Below are 20,359 nucleotides of genomic sequence, written 5' to 3' on the forward strand. Positions count from 1 at the left end.
TCTGCTGCAACAAAGCCTATGATATGAAAGGGAAAAAAAGAACTTTGTAAAAGTATAAAATGAAATTAATTTTTAGTCAGCAAGGAGTTTCTATATACTTGGAACTTAGAGAATGTTTTCTGAAGGCATCTGGGTGGAAGGTCATATCTAAGCTCTAACTATAGATTTTATAATTTCTTCTAGACCTAGTTACATAGCACAACATTTCTTCTTATAAAAATTATGGTCCAAGAGTTATTCTCAATTAGTTATGTTAAATGTATCTGAGATTCAAAGTCCAGTGAAGTGATCATTTATAGGAAATATGTGCCATTAAAAAGCCTTGCCAATTTAGTATTATTATTGCTAATTTTGGCTATTATCGAGAGGAGAAAATTCCCTTTGCCCCTGTCCATCTCCAGCAAGGTGAGAGTTGAGGACCTGACATATGAAACTAAAGGCCAGGGGTGGCAGCAGCAACAGCAACAGCAGCAACATTTGGTTCCTTGGTGTTCTCCACAAGCAGCGAAGTTGACAGTTCTGAAGTTGCCTCTGGGTCTGTCATGTAGTTGAACTGCTACCTGGGTTGACTTATTCTACTCAATGCCATTTTTTTTCACTGACTTACCTTTGATCCCTCTCTATTTGCATATTGTTAAGTGCTCAGGGGAGAAAAAGATCCTGGGTAAATATGTCCTGAGAGTTTTCTTTGCATTTATTGGGAGGAGGGGAGGGAGACAGAGAGAGAGAGAGAGAGAGAGAGAGAGAGAGAGAGAGAGAGAGAGAGAGAGAGAGAGAGAGAGAGAGAGAGAGAGAGAGAGAGAGGTAATCATGGGCAGGAGGTGGAAACCACACAGATAAAATGGGCATAGTTCTTCCTTGCAGACAATTTCTTGTGAAGGCCTGAATCTTTCCTCAGTGGTTAAGCTAAGAGATTCATATAGACTCAAGGAACACAGAGTGTGCACTTGTAATGGAAAAATGTTTAGAATTTTGCAGAGAATCTGGGTTCAGATTCTTCTTTTGCCTTTGACAAATCCCTCTATTGCTTATTATTAGCTGTGTGACATGGGACAAGTACATTTTTTCCCTTTATCCCATCTACTAAATGTAGGGTAGGAATAAATGAGCTCTAAGATTATTTTTGCCTCTAAATTGTTGCTATTGTGATTCTGAGACCTTCTACAGTCTCTTCTATATCTCAAGTCTATAAAAGTCTATTCAGTTTGAAGCAAATTCGCAAACTCTTACCCTGTTCTAGTAAATAACACAAAGAGTCTCCCAACTATGGCATACACTAGTTAAAATAGTGATCCTGTATTTAACTCTTGACATTCTCTACTTAGTCAGTGCTGGTCTTATAGTAGGCAGAATAGATAAATAGACCCTCCTAAGGTTTAATGTGAGGTATGATGGAATGCAATTCTGATACAAACCAATATTTATCTTTGAGTGATTGAAAATCCTCAGGACCTTAAAAAAGTGCAAAGGAAGACAGTCCTTCTTTTCACAATTAGAAATAAAGAAACATTGCAAATTGTTAAGAGTTGGAAAAGATGCTGTTCTCTGGTATTCTGTTTTCTCCTTTATAAAAAGATAAGGTTGGATTACTTTGGGAGTTCTTCATCTGTGGTCTTTGACTTTTTTCCTTATGTTTTATAAATATTTTTCAAAATGAGTGGTTTCCTTTCTAATCCCATTAAAATATTAAAATTAAAAATTAGAGAATGTTAAATGTTAAAAGTATTAAAAAAAAACTGTTCTGAGATGAGGTCCATGACAGAAAGAAGTTTAAGAATCACTAAAATAGGTGGTCTTTAAGGTGTCTTCTAGTTCAAAATTTGATGATTATGTAATCTTGGATCTGAAAATACCCCTAGCATATTATCAGGGTAGCTTATCCCCAAAGCAGCATAATATGCCAAAGAATAATAATGGTAGTATCCCCAGGAAAGTAGAAAAGTAAAGGGGAATTTCAGGGATCCCAGGGCATAGATAATTGCCTGCCTTGCTTAATTCTGATGTATATTCCAATGATAGCCAATTTTTATGTTGGACAAATTTAAGACCATCTTGTTCGTTATGTGTTTTTTCCCTTTCCTGTCCTTCAATAGATGATAGTAAATAACCAATATTTTATTCAATGCTTCAGAAAATACAAATTTTAGACTAAAAATCTCAAAGTTGGAAAGGACTGTGGATCTCATGTAATACAATTGAATAGGAATGTCCATAATAATCTTAACAAAACAATTGGTCATTTAGTTGATGTCTGAAAATTTTCTATGTGGGGAAAACTGAGGGCTTCCAGAGTCATTTCTCAAGAAGCTTGTAGTCAAATAGATCTATCAAATCTCTTCTTAGCTCTTAATTTTTTCTGATCATATAATCTTATGATCCCATTCATCTCTATTTTGAAACAACAGAGGGTATAGGAGTATAGAATGAAGATATACTACAAAATCAGGCTGCTAACCTTCCTAAGGCAGAGGCAATGAGAGAGAAGGGATAAGTACAAAGAACTTAGGGTCTTCCAGAGAGGATCATCATCTAATGTCTAGGAACAGTTGTTCCAGGTCATTAATATCCATTTTCAAAACTGAATTAAGGAACAAAATGTCATACCTGGTATATATCTTACTATAGAAATTGAGGCTCTACTAAGACTATATTTTTTGTATAGAATATTGATCAATGCATTGAAAATATATACTCAGAAATCTTTTTGTTACAGGGCAATTTTTATTGCAACACTTTGGTGTTTAACATGTCTTAACCTATATAATGAAATTTGGAACCTGGTTTGTAACCCTTAGCCTATGCTCAAAACATCTTATAAAATAAAATTGTTGGCCCATCCATTATGAAATGATATTTCATATGTTCTATTTGGGAACTAGCATATTTATACGGTCAAGAGGCTTGGATTTTTGAGCTGACAGGTGCATATTCTTCTCCTTAATGTGACATGATTCTCATAATTCCTAAAAGGAATTATGCATGTTGTTAAGAATATAAATATATTCCATTCATGTAGTTGTTTTACCCATAATTTCAATTAAAATATTCATAGATAAATTAATAATTTCCTACTTCTATTTTTTCCCACTTCTATTTTTTTCTATTTTTGAAAACCAACAAAAAGGAAAAAAAAGATTTGATTATTCCTTGGTGACTAAAGTCACAAAAGAGAGAAGAGCATCTAAGGGAACTGAATACTGATAGTTCTGCAATTGTAGGACACATTAAACAATACACCATATTGTTTCTGCCTGCACACTTATAACTGGACAAATGTTATAAAGTTTCAGATATCCTTTTCAGATGAATTATATATTTTTGCCTAAACATTATGTCATGCTTGAGATAAAAATAATGAAGTTAGGAAAGTAAGTAAATTTTGGTTAGAGATGTATATTGTTCATGGAAACATTATGCCTGGTTAATATAGATAGCAATTTCATCAACCATTAACATGAGCATTGTCTTTACCCACCTCTTCCCCACCAAGAAATTTTAGTCTTCTGCAGTTTAGAATACAAAAAAGGTCACAGAAAGACATGACCTAAATTAGATATGCAGTCCAAAAACCCTCATTAAGATAGTTAATAAAAAGATATCCTAAATTTTTTTTCTCCTTTGTGTAATATAATTAAAAAGAACCCTATTAGAAATTTCTAGGAATATTTGTTTTGGAGGTAGTATTTTGCTTTTTCTTTTCCCCTTTGTGCAATTTATGAATAAGTCAGAAATATAGTGTCTGACTCCATGTCTAGTGAATTGGTCTCTATCTTCTCTATTTTCTTATTTCTCTGCTTTTTTTCCCTTTGACTGCATGCTTCCTTGCTTGATGCCTGCCCGCCCTTTCTCTACCATGGGTTTTTGCCCTCTCCTGCTCTCTTTTTCGGCCCCTATCTCAGCTCTGTTGAAGCCCTTGACTGTCTGACTCAATCAATTTCTCTGTCTCCAGGTGCCTCCCCTTCAGGCAAGTTTGTCTATGGTAGTCCCCTGCTCTCTGCTCTCAAATAAACCTCTCGCTACATATTTCCCTCTTTCCTCCAAGGTCCCTGACCCTCTAACCTTGTCTTTATCTATACCGTTTCTTGACCAACACTGCCCCAGTAGCTATGTTTCCCAGGGCCTCTCTGCACCTTTCTGAGCAACTTTTCCTATCATCGCTGCCTGCCTGCCACACTCTGATTGGCTGGGGTGAGACAACTGTCACTCATCGTCCACCTCCCCTTCCTTCCTCCCCCTGCAACAACCCCACATGCACTCCCAGATCCATCACAGCATACAAAATGAGCTCAAACCTCAGATAATGGGTTTCCATGGTGAAATTTTGTATTCACAACGTTCCAGTTCCAAATTTTCCATAATGTACACTCTTCTCTCCCCTGCTGCCCTCTTTCTCCCTTTTATCCCTAATTAAAAGACATGATTTTTGTATTGCATCAGGGAAGATCAGCTGTGAATGGGTTTTGGTGCAAGTAGGCAGGCAGTAGGGCAGACAATTACATTCTTTATAGAAAGAGTAATAAGCTAGATTGGTATTGCATTTGAATTTGTGATGCAAATAGACACAATATGCCATCATCAAATTCTCTGAGATACTCAGTGAATGCAAGAAGACCCTGATTTTTATAACCCAGATCTTTTAAGTAGTGGTCAAGATGTATCACCAACCCTGTCTTCAAAATGCTAAGGATCAGATTTCCATTTTTTTTAAAAGCAGTGTTTCTTTTCTGAAAGAATTATTTGGATCTTTTCCTTCTGTGTTCCCCTGCATTACTCCTTTCCCTTAGCCCCCAGGGTTCCATTTGCCTGGCTGGAATCTTCACAACTCATTCACAACTCATCGGATCTGTTTTAGCAGAACACATGGCAAATTGTTTATAACCTAATCTGTGTTTGTTATCATCTACCCCAAATGCCCTCCTCACATGAATGTCAATGTGAAACCAGCAAGCAAGATAATGTACCTAAGACCTTTATTACAGCTTCAGCTTCAGGAGAGAAAGGTATCGAGTGAAGAATGCCATTTCTTAACCCTAGCATCTCAAATATCATTATCTCTCCTAGCATTCAGAACTTCTTGCATATGCCTTAAATTACTAGTATGCCTTCTTCATTTTAATGAGCCTTACCCTATCACAACCTTAAAGTAAATGCCAGCGGAAGAACAAGGGGAGAAACCATCTCTTATGAACAATTTTACTTCAGAAAACTTGAAATTGCTGGTGACTCTTCCCATGATTAGTGTACATGACTATGCCAGTGTTGACAGGAGATGTTCTAGGTGGGTGGGTAAGTAGGTAAGGGAGAAGGGAGGCAAGTGGGTGTATGTGTGGGGTCTGCACAAAACAAAGAAGAAAATGATGTGTCTAAATTACAATACTTGGCTGTAAAATCTTTTGATTCTTATTATCACAGAACTTTGTTTTTCATTTTGAGATCATTCTGTCTTAAGGGTAAAAAGCATCTTTTATAGGTAACATTGAAAACTGCTTCATGAATTGAAAGAATAGGAAATCCTCTATGGGATGGTAGCAGTGTTAACCTTTAAGACACCTTACCTGAGATCTTAGAGAAAGAAAGGATCTTAAAACTTGTCTTCCCAATCCCCTTCAGATAAGAAAGCTGAAGGTCAGAGAGATTAAGTAAATTCCTCAAGACCCTAAAACTAGTTGTTTTAGAAACAGCATGGCAAAGGGGTGATAGTTAGATATGGAATTAAGGAGGCTTCAATAGGAAACCTACTGAAAACACTTACTAGTTAAGAAACTCCAAACCAGAGAGGAGCACTCAGATCCTTAATTTCCTCATCTGTTAAATAAAGATTCAATTCAATTTGACAAACAGAGGCAACTGAGGCAAGAACTGTGCTAGGGTACTAGGTACTAGGTATACCAAAATATTATAACAACCTTTTATTTCTCTGCTTCAAGTCTCTGCTCACTCCTATTCACTCTACACAGCTGTCAAATTAATCTTCCAGATCTGACCCACGTCACCCTTTATTCAGCAAAATCGTAAGCTCCCATTCACCTTCAAAATCAAATATAAAATCATTGGTTTAGCATATGAAGGAGTTCACTATCCGACCCTCTTACCTTTCAGTCTTCTTTCATCTTGCTCATTCACCCCTACATATTTTGTTAGCCAAGGACACTGACCTTGTAGTTCCTTCCACAAGAAACTCCATCTCCTGACTCCAAGAATTTTCACTAGCTGTCCTTCAGTTCTGGAATGAACTCTTCTCTTATCTCCACCTCTTGACTTTCCTGACTGCTTTCAAGTTTCAGCTAAGATCCTACCTTCTATAAAAAGATTTTCCTGATCCTTCATAATGCTAGTGACTTTCTCTGTGGATTATCATCAATTTATTCCATGTAAAACTTGTCTATACAGGGCTATTCATATTTGTCTTCCTCATTCGTAGACCTCACACTTTTTGAGATAAGGGACTATCTTTTGTCTTTGTTTGTATCCCCAGTGATTAACAGGTATTAATGTTTATTGAGTGACTGACAAAAGGAGACAGTCCCAGCCCTGGAAGAATTTTGTTCCTATCACACTGAACTTCCTTGAAATCATGGTTATAAAGCACATGTATAAATGTAATATTGTTTATCAACATTAAATATACAAATTTTTTTAAGGAAGCTTCCCTCATAAAGGTTTCATTTCTCAAACATATGAAAAATTTGAAGGCAAATCTATAAAAAATAAGAACCATTCTCCAATTGATAAATGATCCAAGATATGAAAAATGTTCTAGCAGATGGATTGGAAAAATGCAAATTAAAACAATTCTTATGTACTAATTCATAGCAATTATATTGACTAACAGGATAGAAAAGAAAATTGACAAATGTTGGAGGGGATGTGGAAAAAATAAGACATTAAAGCACTGTTAGTGGAGTTGTGAACTGATCCAACCATTTTGTATGGAGCTTACTCAAAGGGCTACAAAATCGTGCACAGCTTTTGATCTAGTAATCCCACTAATAGGTCTGTATCCCAAAAGAAATTTTAAAAAAAGAAAAAAGTAAAAGACCTATGAATACAAACCTATTTCAATGAGCTTTTTATTGTGTGTGGCTAAGAATTTGAAACTGATGGGTTGCCCATCAAATGGGGAATGGTTGAATAAAGTGTGTTATATGAATATGATGGAATACTATTCTGCTTTAAGAAATTATGAGCAGAATGCTCTGAGAAAAACCTGGAAAAACTTACGTGAGCTAATGGAAATTGAAAAATATTGTATACAATACAACAATATTGTACGATGGTCAGCTGTGAATGACTTAGCTATTCTCAACAAAACAATGACTCAAGACAACTCTGCAGGTCTTAAAAATGCTATCTATTCTCAGAGGAAGAACTGATAGTGCTGAATAAAGGTTGAAGCATACTTTTTTTACTTTATTTTTATTGAGGTTTCTTTTTAGGGGGAGTTCTATATTTTCTTTCACAACATGACTATTATAGAAATGTTTTACATGATTTCATTTGTTTAATCTATATCAAATTGCTTTCTCAATGAAGGAGTTTGGAGATGGAAGAAGGGAAAGAATTTATAATTCAAACTTTTAAAAATGAATGCTTAAGAATAGTTTTTACATGAAACTGGGAAAGAACAAAATACCAAATTAAAAAAGAAGAAACAAAAAAAAGTTATGTTGCTATTAGGGCAGACTTATATCTAGAATTTGAGTCTGCTTTGTAAAATATGGATATCCTCAGGACATTGAAGAGAAGCCAAATACAGTTTTATCTTTAGTGCAGAAAAATAGATACCACTGACAAAAGTGCTAGAACATCTCATGTAGCTAGACATATGATTAGGCTATTACCAAATGCAAATTCTGTCTACAAATGGATAACTTTTTATTGATATTTATTTTCTAGGTTTCTGTGTTCATAATTTAAGAAGCAATGGATAAAATTCTGGGTTTAAAACTTTAATAATTATGTGACCTTTATTTAATGTTATCTTACTGAAACTAAGGTTCCTCATATATATAAATTGTTGGGAATACTGGTGATAATCATACTTATCCTACCTGACTTTTTATGTTTGCTGTTGAGAAAAAACATTCTATAAGTTTTAAGAGGGTAATATAACCCTGAGGTTATTATTATTATTTGTTTATAGATTTGTTTGATCATGTAAAATATTTCTTTCCAAATAGTCACAAGTAATATCTGATATCTTTATCAATGTGTCTTCTAGATAACAGTGGTAAATGCTATTCTGCTCATTTTTACATATAAGGAAGGTATTTGGTTAATGAAAGTCAGTGCAGAAGAAATATTACTGAGAATGAGAATCATGAGAACTGACTTAAAAAAGGTAATACTTTTGCTAGTTTTTGGCCATCATCCTGAGCCTTGGGGTTCCTGTTCAATATATGAACTGACTCAGTCTGGGCACACTCAGGGTTCCTAACATGGACGTACCATTGAGGGGTCTTTGAAGCATATCTAGATTGCCAAAAATGGAAGTCTCTTCATCCTCTACCATTTGAATTGTTATAGCTTTTTGTTTGACTTCCTATGTCTTTAAAACTGAAAAGATTGAATTTTTTTCAGTTGTATTTGTTTTGTAAAATTCTTTCTTCTGTGTTCTTTTCAGTGACTTCTCTATTGTACTCAGAGGATGAAGATTCTAGTTCATTTACAACATGAATGCCATAAGCTGCACTGGTGAGAAGGGTAATACTTTAATTTGCCTGCTTTTCCCTCTTTTAACCTGGCTCATGGGCCTAATAGTGTGCATTTATGTTCTGTATTGCTTATCCTCTCCAATTTCAGGGGATGGAAGTAAACCTCATAGTTCAAGTCACTGTGATCTTTGGAGCTAGGACTGGAGGAATTATGATGTACCCAGTGAGCTGCACATGGAGTCTTGAGAAATGAGGGTGACTAGGACTTGAACCTGAGAGAGAGTTTTGCATTGGAACTTGGATTGTTCTCTATGAGAACCAAACTAATTTATGTATCTTATCTTTTATGCCCTTCCTAGAGATTGAGGTGGCATACAGTATATGTGTGTGTGTGTTTGTGTGTGTGTGTGTGTGTGTGTGTGTGTGTATGTGTGTTGGGGGGTGCTTGTGTATATGTGTGTGTGCACATGCATGCACAGCAAGGATTATGCTTCTCACATGTTGGGTAAATTAATATATTTGTGATCAGACCTTTTGAAGTAAATGTTTTGGTAAAAAGTTTAATCTGGCTATTCGTGGCTAATGAACCTAGGGTGCAGAGGATTCCTGGAATATTGAGAGAACTATATTGGTGGAGGCTCTACCTCCATTGATTCTAACTCTGAAAAATACAGAGAATCATACAGAAGGAATGAAATCTAACATACTTGGCTTTCCTACTTGACCTTCCAGGTAGCCTTTGTTACATACAAAATTATTGATTTAGACTGATGGTGTTAAACTCAATTAGAAACTGAACCACTAAACCACACATGGAGATTCCTGTAGGCCACATCTTGATTTAGAAAATCACATACTAATATCATCTATATTCTATTATATTTTAATTGCTTTAAAATTTTCTCAATAATATTTTTAATCTGTTTTGCTGCATGTGAGAGAATTGAATGAAATTCTGTGGACTCTATGCTTGAAACCTCTGGTTTAGACAATTCAATTGACACTTGGGGAGTGTCAACTATTCATTAATATAATGAAATGCTACAATCCAATTAAGATGAACAATTATAAGAACTACAAAGACATCAACAAAATACATTCATGAAATAATATAAAATTAAAAAAGACAGACTCTAAAGAATGGCCTATATACTTACTTAAAATCATTATAAGACAAAGTAAATGAAAATTAGTGAACAAAGAATCATGTGGAAATACATCATATATATGTGTTGAGATTAATAAATTTAAATGTAAATAATTATAAAATGTGGTTGGTTGAATTAATGCTTAATGCTATGTTCTTAATAGATTATTTAATCAAAATAATGGATTACTAATATTTTAGAAAATATTAGCATTTCATATCTTGGCATGTCTTTCTTTCTTTATCTCTCCTTACTTACTCTTATCCCTAATGCCTGTGCTAATTTACTGGACAGCTTATAAAAATAAATCAAGTTTTAAAATTTGTGGCATTTGTAGAATACATTTTATATTCTTTCTTCTAAATGTAAAAACAAGGTGACTATAATATCCACTAAATCTAGCTTTTCTTTACTCCCACATGACCTTAGAATGATTTTCCTATTATAGATCAATGATTTTTTAAAAGTAAACCATTTCTCACTCCTAACATATATAATTGCATTCTTCCCTAGTGTTCAAAGAACATCATGATTACCTATCTTTCATATCATCATAAGCTCAACGGATTTATTGGTAAAAGTAAACTTAGAAATCAAATAGTCTAACCTTTTCATTGTAAGTGAGGGAAATAATCTCAAAGTGGGGAAATGGTTTCCTGAAGGCATACAGTTAGTGACAGACCTAAGACTCAAACCCAGGTCCCTTTGCTGATTTAAGGTTCAGTGACAATTCCAATTTATTACTTTGATTTTTTTAGGAGAAGTGTAAATTACAATTGCCTTTGTTATCCAGTGCAAAAGTCTCATTATTAAGAAGTAAATTTAGAAATAAGACATGCTTTCCAGTCCAAGAAATACTCATTGTTTTATTCATAGACTTCTTTGTTGGTCCAAGATTGATGGCAAAATAGTAGGTCGAAGTTATACATTTTTGGGGCTTAGGGCAAGCAGGGTTCCTTGGTATGCGGGGAAGAAAAGAAAAGAAACACATATAATACAATGAAAATGCAAATCAACAGTTTGCCATGGTGACACTAGTCTGGGCATTGGTTCAATTTCCATATGACACTTATTAGCTCTATAATCAGAACTAAATCAGTTAACATCCCAGAACCTCAGCTTTTCTGTCTGAAAAATGGGAATAATAATTCTTCTACTATCAATGAGAAAAGTACTTAGAAAATATTAAACTATTATGTCATAATAACTTTTATAATGCTTTAAAGATTGCAAAATGCTTTCTAACATATTTACTTTGATGCTCATATAAATGTGATTTGTGTATCACTTTGGAAAATTTAGAACTTTTTAAAGATGAATTGATATTTAGATAACTTTGCTACATTCCCACATCAGGGCAGTTGGTAGATTTTTTTATGCCACTTTGTTCAGTGGAATTCATGTTCATATTATCCATAGAGAATGTGCTCAATTACTGATCACATTCCTATAGGTCATTATTGGAATGAGTTTTATATTGGAAATAACATAACAAAAATTACTAACAGGGAATTGATGTCCAAATAGGAACAAGACACCCAATTGCCTTTAATGAATTCCAATAACCTAGTACAGATAAACTACATACTTAGGTCCTGAAAGAAGTGGAAAATGTGCTTGACAAATAACTGTTAGTGATATTTGGAAAATAATGGGAAATTGGAGAGGAAACACAAAATTGGCAATGTATAAATAACTTGATTTTCAAAAGAGTGAACAGAACAGAGTTTACAAACTATAGACCAGTGAGCCTGATTTCTATTCTTGGGAAATTCTAGAAGTAATCATTAAAGAGATGATTGGTGAATAACTAGAAAGAGAAGCAATAGTTTCAAAAGGTAATAAGGCTATATCAAGAATAGTTCATACCATTAAATCCATATTTCTAATAGGCTTACTGAAATACTAAATAAAAGGAATATCATTGCTATAGTTGTCAAGAATTTTAGTCAAGCTTTTTGATAAAATATCTCATACATACAAGATAGAGAAATATCTATTAAAAAATAAAACACATGGATTCAGAATTGGTGGGATTAATCAATGAATAAACATTTATTTATTTATTTATTTATTTATTTATTTACTTATTTATTTATTTATTTATTTATTTATTACTATATACCAGATACTTGGGCAGATTCAAAGAGAAAGTGCTACTGTTTCAGTGTTAACAGAGAAGGAAGTCTAAAATAGAATATATTTAGCAATGATATGGATTATAAATGCATAAATGATAAGCTCATCGATTTACAGATGTCACAAAGTTGGATGGGATGGCTTACACAGTGGATGGCAGAGTCAAGATTCAAAAGTATTTTGCTGAAAATAAATCTGTGAAAACTAATTGGTTTAATAAACTAAAAGCTCAATATAAATCAGCAAACAAAATCTCATTTTCTTGCATTAAGAGAAACAGAGCTTTTAAAAAGTTGAGGTGTGTTAGTACAAATGCACTTTGCTTTCATCAATCCTTATCTGGAGTATTATGTTCAGTTCTAGATATCACAATTTAAGAAGGACCCTTATAAGTTATAGAATAACAAAGGTGAAGAGGGATTTTGAATCCATGTTATATAAAGGTTAATTGTTTGAATTGTACATGTTCAACTGAATATTGGATGACTCAAATGATACATGACAGTTGTGAATTATTTGAAGTTTAGCATGAATAAGGGACAACACTTGTTCCATTTGACCTAGAGGGAAGACCTAGAGCAATGGATGGGAGTTGTGGAGAAGATTATTTAGATTCAATGTCAGGGAAAATGTCCTAACAACTGGAATTGTTTTCAAAAGTGGGAGGGTTTCCCTTAAGATTGGGGGTTCTACTCTTTTGTAAGTCTTCTTGATGATCCTACAAGACCATTTGTTGGGCATATTATTGTGTGAGTTTCTTTTTCATTGGTTGGATTGTAAAAGTTTCCTGGTGTAAGTGCCACACTGATGGAAGCAGGATATCAGAAAGACAGCAAAGACATATTCCTGTTGCCTTCCTCCTCCGACTCCCCATATACACAGAATAGGGAGCAGTTTCCTGCTTTTTCTTATTATATGATTTTCCTGAAAGACCCAGAGGGTAATTGAATGACTCCTCAAGAGGAATGGAGGTTTTATTTATTCTTTTTATTTTATTTTTTTAAAGTTTTTCCAAGGCAAATGGGGTTAAGTGGCTTGCCCAAGGCCACACAGCTGGGTAATTATTAAGTATCTGAGACTGGATTTGAACCCAGGTACTCCTGACTCCAGGGCCGGGGCTCTATCCACTGCGCCACCTAGCTGCCCCTGGAATGGAGGTTTTAAAAGAGCTGTTGTCTGCTACATGGAAAGGCAAATGGTAACTGAGGTACAGCATATGAAAGTATATCTTCTCCTGCTCAGAATATAAACTTCTGTAACCAAGGTCAGCAGCATCTGAAGCACTAGTATCATCCCAAAGAATTTCAGAAATCTTTCTAACTCTCTCCATGTGCATAAGGTGAACTGTGAGAAGTGAAATGAGAAAGTATGATTAGAAACCTAAAAAAGAAGTTTTTGGAGAGAAACAGGACTTCCATGTGGTAAATAAGGGGTGTTGCGGAAGCTAGGTGGCGCAGTGGATAGAGCCCCGGCCTTGGAGTCAGGAGTACCTGGGTTCAAATCCGACCTCAGACATTTAGTAATTACCCAGCTGTGTGGCCTTGGGCAAACCACTTAACCTCATTGCCTTGGAAAATCTAAACAAACAAACAAATAAAGAAAGAAAGAAGGGATGTCACTGGTACATTGCTAATTTTTGTAACCCACTTCTCAAAGTCTAAAAGTTTCTAGGTTAAATTAGGGGTAATTGATTTTATTCATCAATCTTCCATAGGTTTATAATGTTGACATTAATTTTGAAAGCTTTAGAGATAGGGATCTTCATTTATTTAAGAATTATGAAGCCCTTATCTGCCTGGTGAAGCCCTTTCTCAGAATAATGTTTCATAAGCAAACAATAAAATATATAGGATGAAAAAAGAAAACAAATTTATATTGAAATACACAGTCTCTCCCATTTGCTTTGCCTGTCTGACAGTCTCTGCTTGCGTCCCATACACACACACACACACACACACACACACACACACACACACACACACATACACATAAGTGCATGCAACAGATTAAGAACCTCTAACTTAGATGGGTAGATGAAGTACCATTTTCCTCTTCCTATCCTTAGCCATCATATACAAAATAGTTTTCTATTTAAAAATGCACCCATTTTTATTTAAGAATTCACACCTATTTCTATTTAAGAAATCAACCATGAAAAGTTTGAGGATTCTGACCAGCAGTGGTAATATCATATGCACAAAATTTATAATCCACAAATATAATGTAGAACCAGGGCCAGTAAACTCCTTGGTCCCATCTGAGTGAATATGGGAAGGATAAAAGGATGATTAAAAATTACCAAAGTAATTTTTCTAAAAGGTAAGTATGATCATATACATTATTCCATTGAAACAAGCTCCAGTGATTCTCTTCAATTATAAAAATTATAAACTCCTCCTCTGTTTATTTTACAAATCCATTTAAAATCTGTGCCTAACCTAACTTTCCAGCTTTATGGAATGCCAAAATTATGGCAATGAATGGTAAGGAAATGCCCTTCTCTTTTGAACCTCTCCTAACACTTTGATTTTTACCTTCATCAATCTATTTGTTCTTTGAGATTCAATTTCCCCATCAGTAGAAGGGGGGGCAATAATAATACCTGTTCTACCAACTTCAACATGTTCTTTTCATGATTAAATGAAATAATTTATTTGTGGTTCTTGCAAAAATGTTACATAAATGTTATGATTGTTATTTGTTGGAAGTCTTACAGAAAAAAGCATGTGCATATATGCTGGGAGGGGGAGGGGATTTAGCATAAAACACCTATTAATTCCACTCGCTACCTACTATCACTGGTGACATTTTCTGTAATGAAAGATGGTTCACGATTATAAAGTATTAATTAATAACTGTTAATAAAGTATCCTACAGTACCTAAATGTTAACACTCATAACTTTGGGAACTCAAGGATATTAAATGTCTTTGAATAAAGCCTGGAAAGGTGTGTTTGACTGATGAAAGTAAATTTATTTTTTCCTAGGAGATTTATTCTTTTTATCTCTTCTTTGTTTATAAAAATAGATTTTATATAGATATTCTCTTCTGATGAAAAGCCAAGTGGGCTTACCTAAATCCATCAGAGGACAAAGTGTTCTAACTAAAGAGCAACAGAAAGAGCTTATATGAAGAACTGACGAACATTCACTTTGAGATTTCTTTTAAAATTAGGGCCTAACATGTTTTCCTATTTATTTGCTGAAAATGCCTCACTTCATATGCACATTTTTCTTCTTGTAGAGTATAGAGGAGAGGACATTTCCTGAGGTTATCCGTACCTGCTTCCTAGGCACTTTAGATTTTGGGTTCTCTGTCAATGAGAGGAGGCAGATGCATAAGGATCTGTGCTATTGTCAGCAGTACTGGTGCTGATGCATTAAAGAAGTCACCTGCCATCTAGTGACATCACTCAGGGGCCTGAGCATTCAACCACCATGAGATATATCACATTTTTCTGACTTGGCCAAAGTTCTGGTCCAAATAAATTCTTTATGTTGAATATTTATGTTTCATGTTTCATTTTTTTCTTGGTTTCTATTAACTATCCAGACAGTGATGCAGGTGAGCACCTGGGAGATAGGGTGGAGGGGAAGAGGTTGAAAAAAAACTGAATTAAAATGACAAATTCTGTATGTTACAATGGAGGTCTAAGCGAGATGTTTGATGGAGTGGGACCTTTTATAAATCATGAACTAGAAGGAGGGAAGAAATCATTCAGCTATGAAGCAACATATTTCACTTTTTGTGTGAGATGGAGCTTTTTAGCTTTTCCTCAGACAACATGTCTAATTGATAATTATTGATTGGGCACCAATCCTGTATGAGATTTTAGGCTCAGGGTTTGTAACCTTTTCTTTAGCTATGGGTTTATATAAATAGATATAGATGTGGATATAGATATCTTCCTCTTGAGTTATGCTGAATTACTATTTTTCCTTTAGAACTCAAATACTATGTCCTCCATGACTTCTGTGACCCTGATCTCCTGACTCCATGTCCTTTGTCACACATTAGTAGGTAATGCCCTTCTCTTTTGGGCTTCATCTAGCATTTTGATTTGGACCTTTCTCATGATATTAACACATGAGCTTGCAGAGTGTATTTAGTTATGCTTTTTTTGGGGGGGGGTTATCCCCACACTATACTAAACTTCAAGAGGATAGGAGGTGTACCTTAAATACTCTTTATGTTTCTTCTATGACCTAAATTTCTATGTTGCTCAATAAATATTTCATCTCTTCCTTCTTGGCTGACCATCCCAACACAAGTTATCCACACAAAGCATGAGCATATTCCCCAGTCTTGTCATTTTTACCTTCCTAATCTTTCTCATATATGTTCTCCTGTCTTCTTTCACATAGGAATCTCTAAAGTTCAGGCCCTTCATACCTCATCCCTTAACTGCCTGCTAATTGCTCTCTCTTGCTCTCCCAACTTTGCCTCATTCTAGTCCACCCTTCACTAGTTACCAAAGTGATCTTCCTAATGAATAGGTCTAAACATGTCATCCTCTCACCAATAGATAAATTATGTTGCCTCCCTATCACCTCTAGTATCAAATCTAAATTCTAGGTTGACTTCTAAAGCTCTTCATAATTTGACCACTACCAGAATTCTTGCATTTTATTCCTTTTTATATAATCTAGAATTCAGATACATTGGCCTACTTGCTGTTCCTCACAAAAGGAAATTTATATTCCAATTCTAATCATTTTAATGGGCTACCATCTATTTGGATTGCTCCCCTTTCTCAGCTCCTCCTCCTGGCTTCCCTGACTTACTTCAAGACTCTACATAAATCACATCTTTTGTAGGAGGTCATTCACATCTCCTCTCTCCTCAACTGCTAAAGACTTCCCAACAGTTCACCTACAATTTACACTGTCTTGCACACATATAGTTGTTCACATTATATCCCTTGATAAAATGTTTGCTCATTGATGGCAGAGATTTTGCCTTTTTTGTATCACACCCCCCATACTTAGTACAACACCTAATATTTAATAAATGCCTGCTGATGATTTGTTGAATAAATAATAGGATCATAGAATTTTAGAGCTAGAATGTATATGAGAAATCATCTAATGAAGAGCCATCACATTTAAATATGAAAAATTAAACCCCACCACTAGGAGAGTATTTGCCTGAAGTCACACTGGTATTAAGTGACAAAGCCCAGATGGACAGTTAGATAGCTGAAGAGATGAATGGAGTGTTTTATAAATCAAAAGCTTGGCAGGATGAAATAAAAAGGGACTTGTTATCTTAGAAGTGGGTATATTACGTTTATAACAAGGAATATTGTTTTCTCTTGTTTTCTCAATGGGAGTGTGGTAGAAGATATAGAGGACAGAAGGGAAATCTTCATTTAAGAAAATGAAATTTAATTAAAATAGAAATATGTTAAACAAATGTATTTTCTAATATTTCTCACCAGCCACTGTATATTAAAACATCACCTTCTGTTTATTCATTACTTACTTATCAGAACTCAAACTGTATCTCAAATTAAGCTAATGAAGTACATCTCAGTAGGATTTTTAGACACTTTAGGTTAGGATATGTATTAACTCAATCTAAACAAACAAAAGACTAAATAAAAGACAAAAACCTTGTAAAATTTTTCAATGTGCCCACTCTATAGAAACATGGGATTTAAACTAGAAGACATAGAGAGAAAAATATAAATATAAAACAGTCATTTTCTTCCCCTATAGATTATAATTATACTATCTATATAGCACTTGAAAGTTTGCAAATTACATACACACAGATATATGCACACAAAATGTGTGTGTCCCAGGCTATTATCACATTAACTAGTAAATGTAATCCTATGATTAATAGTAAAAAGAATTCTAAAGTAAATCAATTCACTTCCAGAATGTTTATTTCTATACACATTTGTATTGTCACTAATTATTTAAGTCATTTATCAAGAATCCACCTATTTGTTTACATGTAGCATCTCCAGAGTAGAATATAAGTAAACTCCTTGAAGGCAGGAATTTTTCCCTTGCTCTGTCTTTGTATCTGTAGAACTAGTGCTATCTATTTACACAGTAATTGCATACTTGATGAATTACATTGTATTGGATTCAATTTAATCATTATCTTTACATAAGGAATATACAAAATGGTTTGTCTTAAGTCTGCCAAATTTTCATTGTTAACCTGGAAACCTAATTCAGGCATTTCTTTCAGGAGGGTTAATTTTTAAAAATGGAAGCTCCACTGATTTTGAAAACTCTGATTCTCTCTAATTTTATTTCAACATAAACTTTCTTGATTTTTCTCCAATTTTTCCTATATGCAGAGATGCGAAGAACATTCTTCTAATACACTTTAAAATTTTTTTCCCCTCCACATTTCATTTTTTTTTGGTCAATTTAATTAACCTCAATTCTACCCTTTAATTTTTCCAACTTCTATGAACCTTTCCATAGCCCACTGTAGACCATAGTGATCTCTAAATTATCTGTTCAAGAAATAGCATTTATTGAAACTGGATGCTTTTTGTGTTATTTTTTTAAAATATATATACTTTATATCTCTTTACTGTACTTTAAACTGTTTGAGGAAAACCAGTGACTTTTAAAACTCTTCATGTTCTCCATAGTAAATGATGTATTTCCTTAATCAGAGGTGGCAGTGGGTAAGTGGTTTCTTATTGATTATTAACTGGTAACTCACACTTCAGTTTTGTCATGAATAATTCAAGTATTTAATCCAAAAGTTGTTTACTGAGTTCTACTATGTTCTATACATAGTGCTAGTATTTCAGCACCTAAGAATCTAAATGGAATGGCCACTTTCCTCAAATAACTTAATTGTTTTTCTTGGGAGCCATATATCATAGAAAAGAGGGAGTAACAAAGGCAAAGGAAAGGTTAGATGAAGAGTACCAAAAATACATAAAGAAGGCAAAATCAACCATTGAACTTTAGTTAAATGCTTATAGCTTTGGGGGAATCAGGGAAGTCAAATGTAGGAGATGGAAATCAAAAAATTGAGCCTTAATAAAAAAGAAGTCTTATGAAAGACAGAGATAAACGGAGGCATACCAGACAGGGGCAATTGCTTCTGTAAATTCAAAGAGATTAGGGATGCAATACCTAGGTTGGGAAATAACAGTTAGTCTAGTTTGGTTGTACCACAGTCTGTTCATTCCAAACCTCTCTTTCCTAGAACCTGAGCTCTAGGGTGAGTATTTCCCCATTCCACACACTGCTCCAAAACAAATAATTTCTGCCTATAAAAATAGAAAGAGCAGTTAGCATCACAGATTGAGAACTAAGGAATTATCCCAGAATTCATCTAGTTCAACACTTTCATTTTGTATTTTAGGGAACTGAAAATCAGGGAGTTTAAGAGGTAGTAACTGTCAGATGTAGGATTAGAACTCAACTTCTTTAATCCAGAGTCATTGCTCTTTCTATTCCATCATTTCTCCCCCTCCCCTCATAAAGAACAAATAAAGATATGGCCAAGGAAACTCATTTAAAAAAATTCTTTATCCAGGTACATGAATAGACATATATCATCATTTCTGCAGGAGTTAAAATATGCATCTCTAATTTTGAAAGAGATAACTCTCACATTCTCTAACCTAAAAAATTACATTTCCTTCCTTTAGTATTCATAATGCTTGATCTTTTTATGTGCTTCTCCATTCTTACTCACATTTTCACTTGAGAGCAATGTGTTAGGACTTTGGGGAGGCAAGAGGTTGTATATATTAAGAAAGAGAAGGGAGGGAAGGTAAGAGAAATGACCTAAGGCTGGGCTTTACAGTGTTTATATTTTTTAATGCTTTGAGATTTGCAAAATTCTTTCCTCTCAGAGACCTCCTGAGGGCAGGGATTTTTATTATTCCCTAATAGTGATTTCCATCAAGCAGGTCTTTAATATTTTTTTACTTGAGGTACATAAGTATTCATGAACTGACTGATTTTAGATGAGGAAAGTAAGACTTAGAGGAATTAAAATGACTGGTCCATAGTCTCTTAGCTAGTAAAAGTTAGAAGAGGGATTAGATACAAGGTCTTTTGACTCCCACACCAGTTTTCTTCCAATTATACCATGGAACCAGAAGAAAACATCACTTCAGTCATATTTACCTCATATACATCTGACAAGGATTTGAATTGGAAAGTGGTCATACTGTAATAGGCTTGGTTCTCTATTTCTCTTCCTCCAAATCCTTCCTTCTCTTTTTCTTTCTCACCAGATCTTCCTTATGTAGCTTTTAACTATATAATCATTTTTTTAAAATGCAGGGGAGAGGAGTTTTTTTTTAAAACAATTTTTTAAAAAACTTTAAAAAAAGCAAAATAATTTCCTATATCTTAGCTCAAAACCTTTAACTTTCATTCATAAATGATTTCTGCTGCAAATATTTTATATATCGAACC

The sequence above is a fragment of the Macrotis lagotis genome, chromosome 1 (assembly GCF_037893015.1).
Source record: "Macrotis lagotis isolate mMagLag1 chromosome 1, bilby.v1.9.chrom.fasta, whole genome shotgun sequence".
In the NCBI taxonomy this organism is placed as follows: domain Eukaryota; kingdom Metazoa; phylum Chordata; class Mammalia; order Peramelemorphia; family Peramelidae; genus Macrotis; species Macrotis lagotis.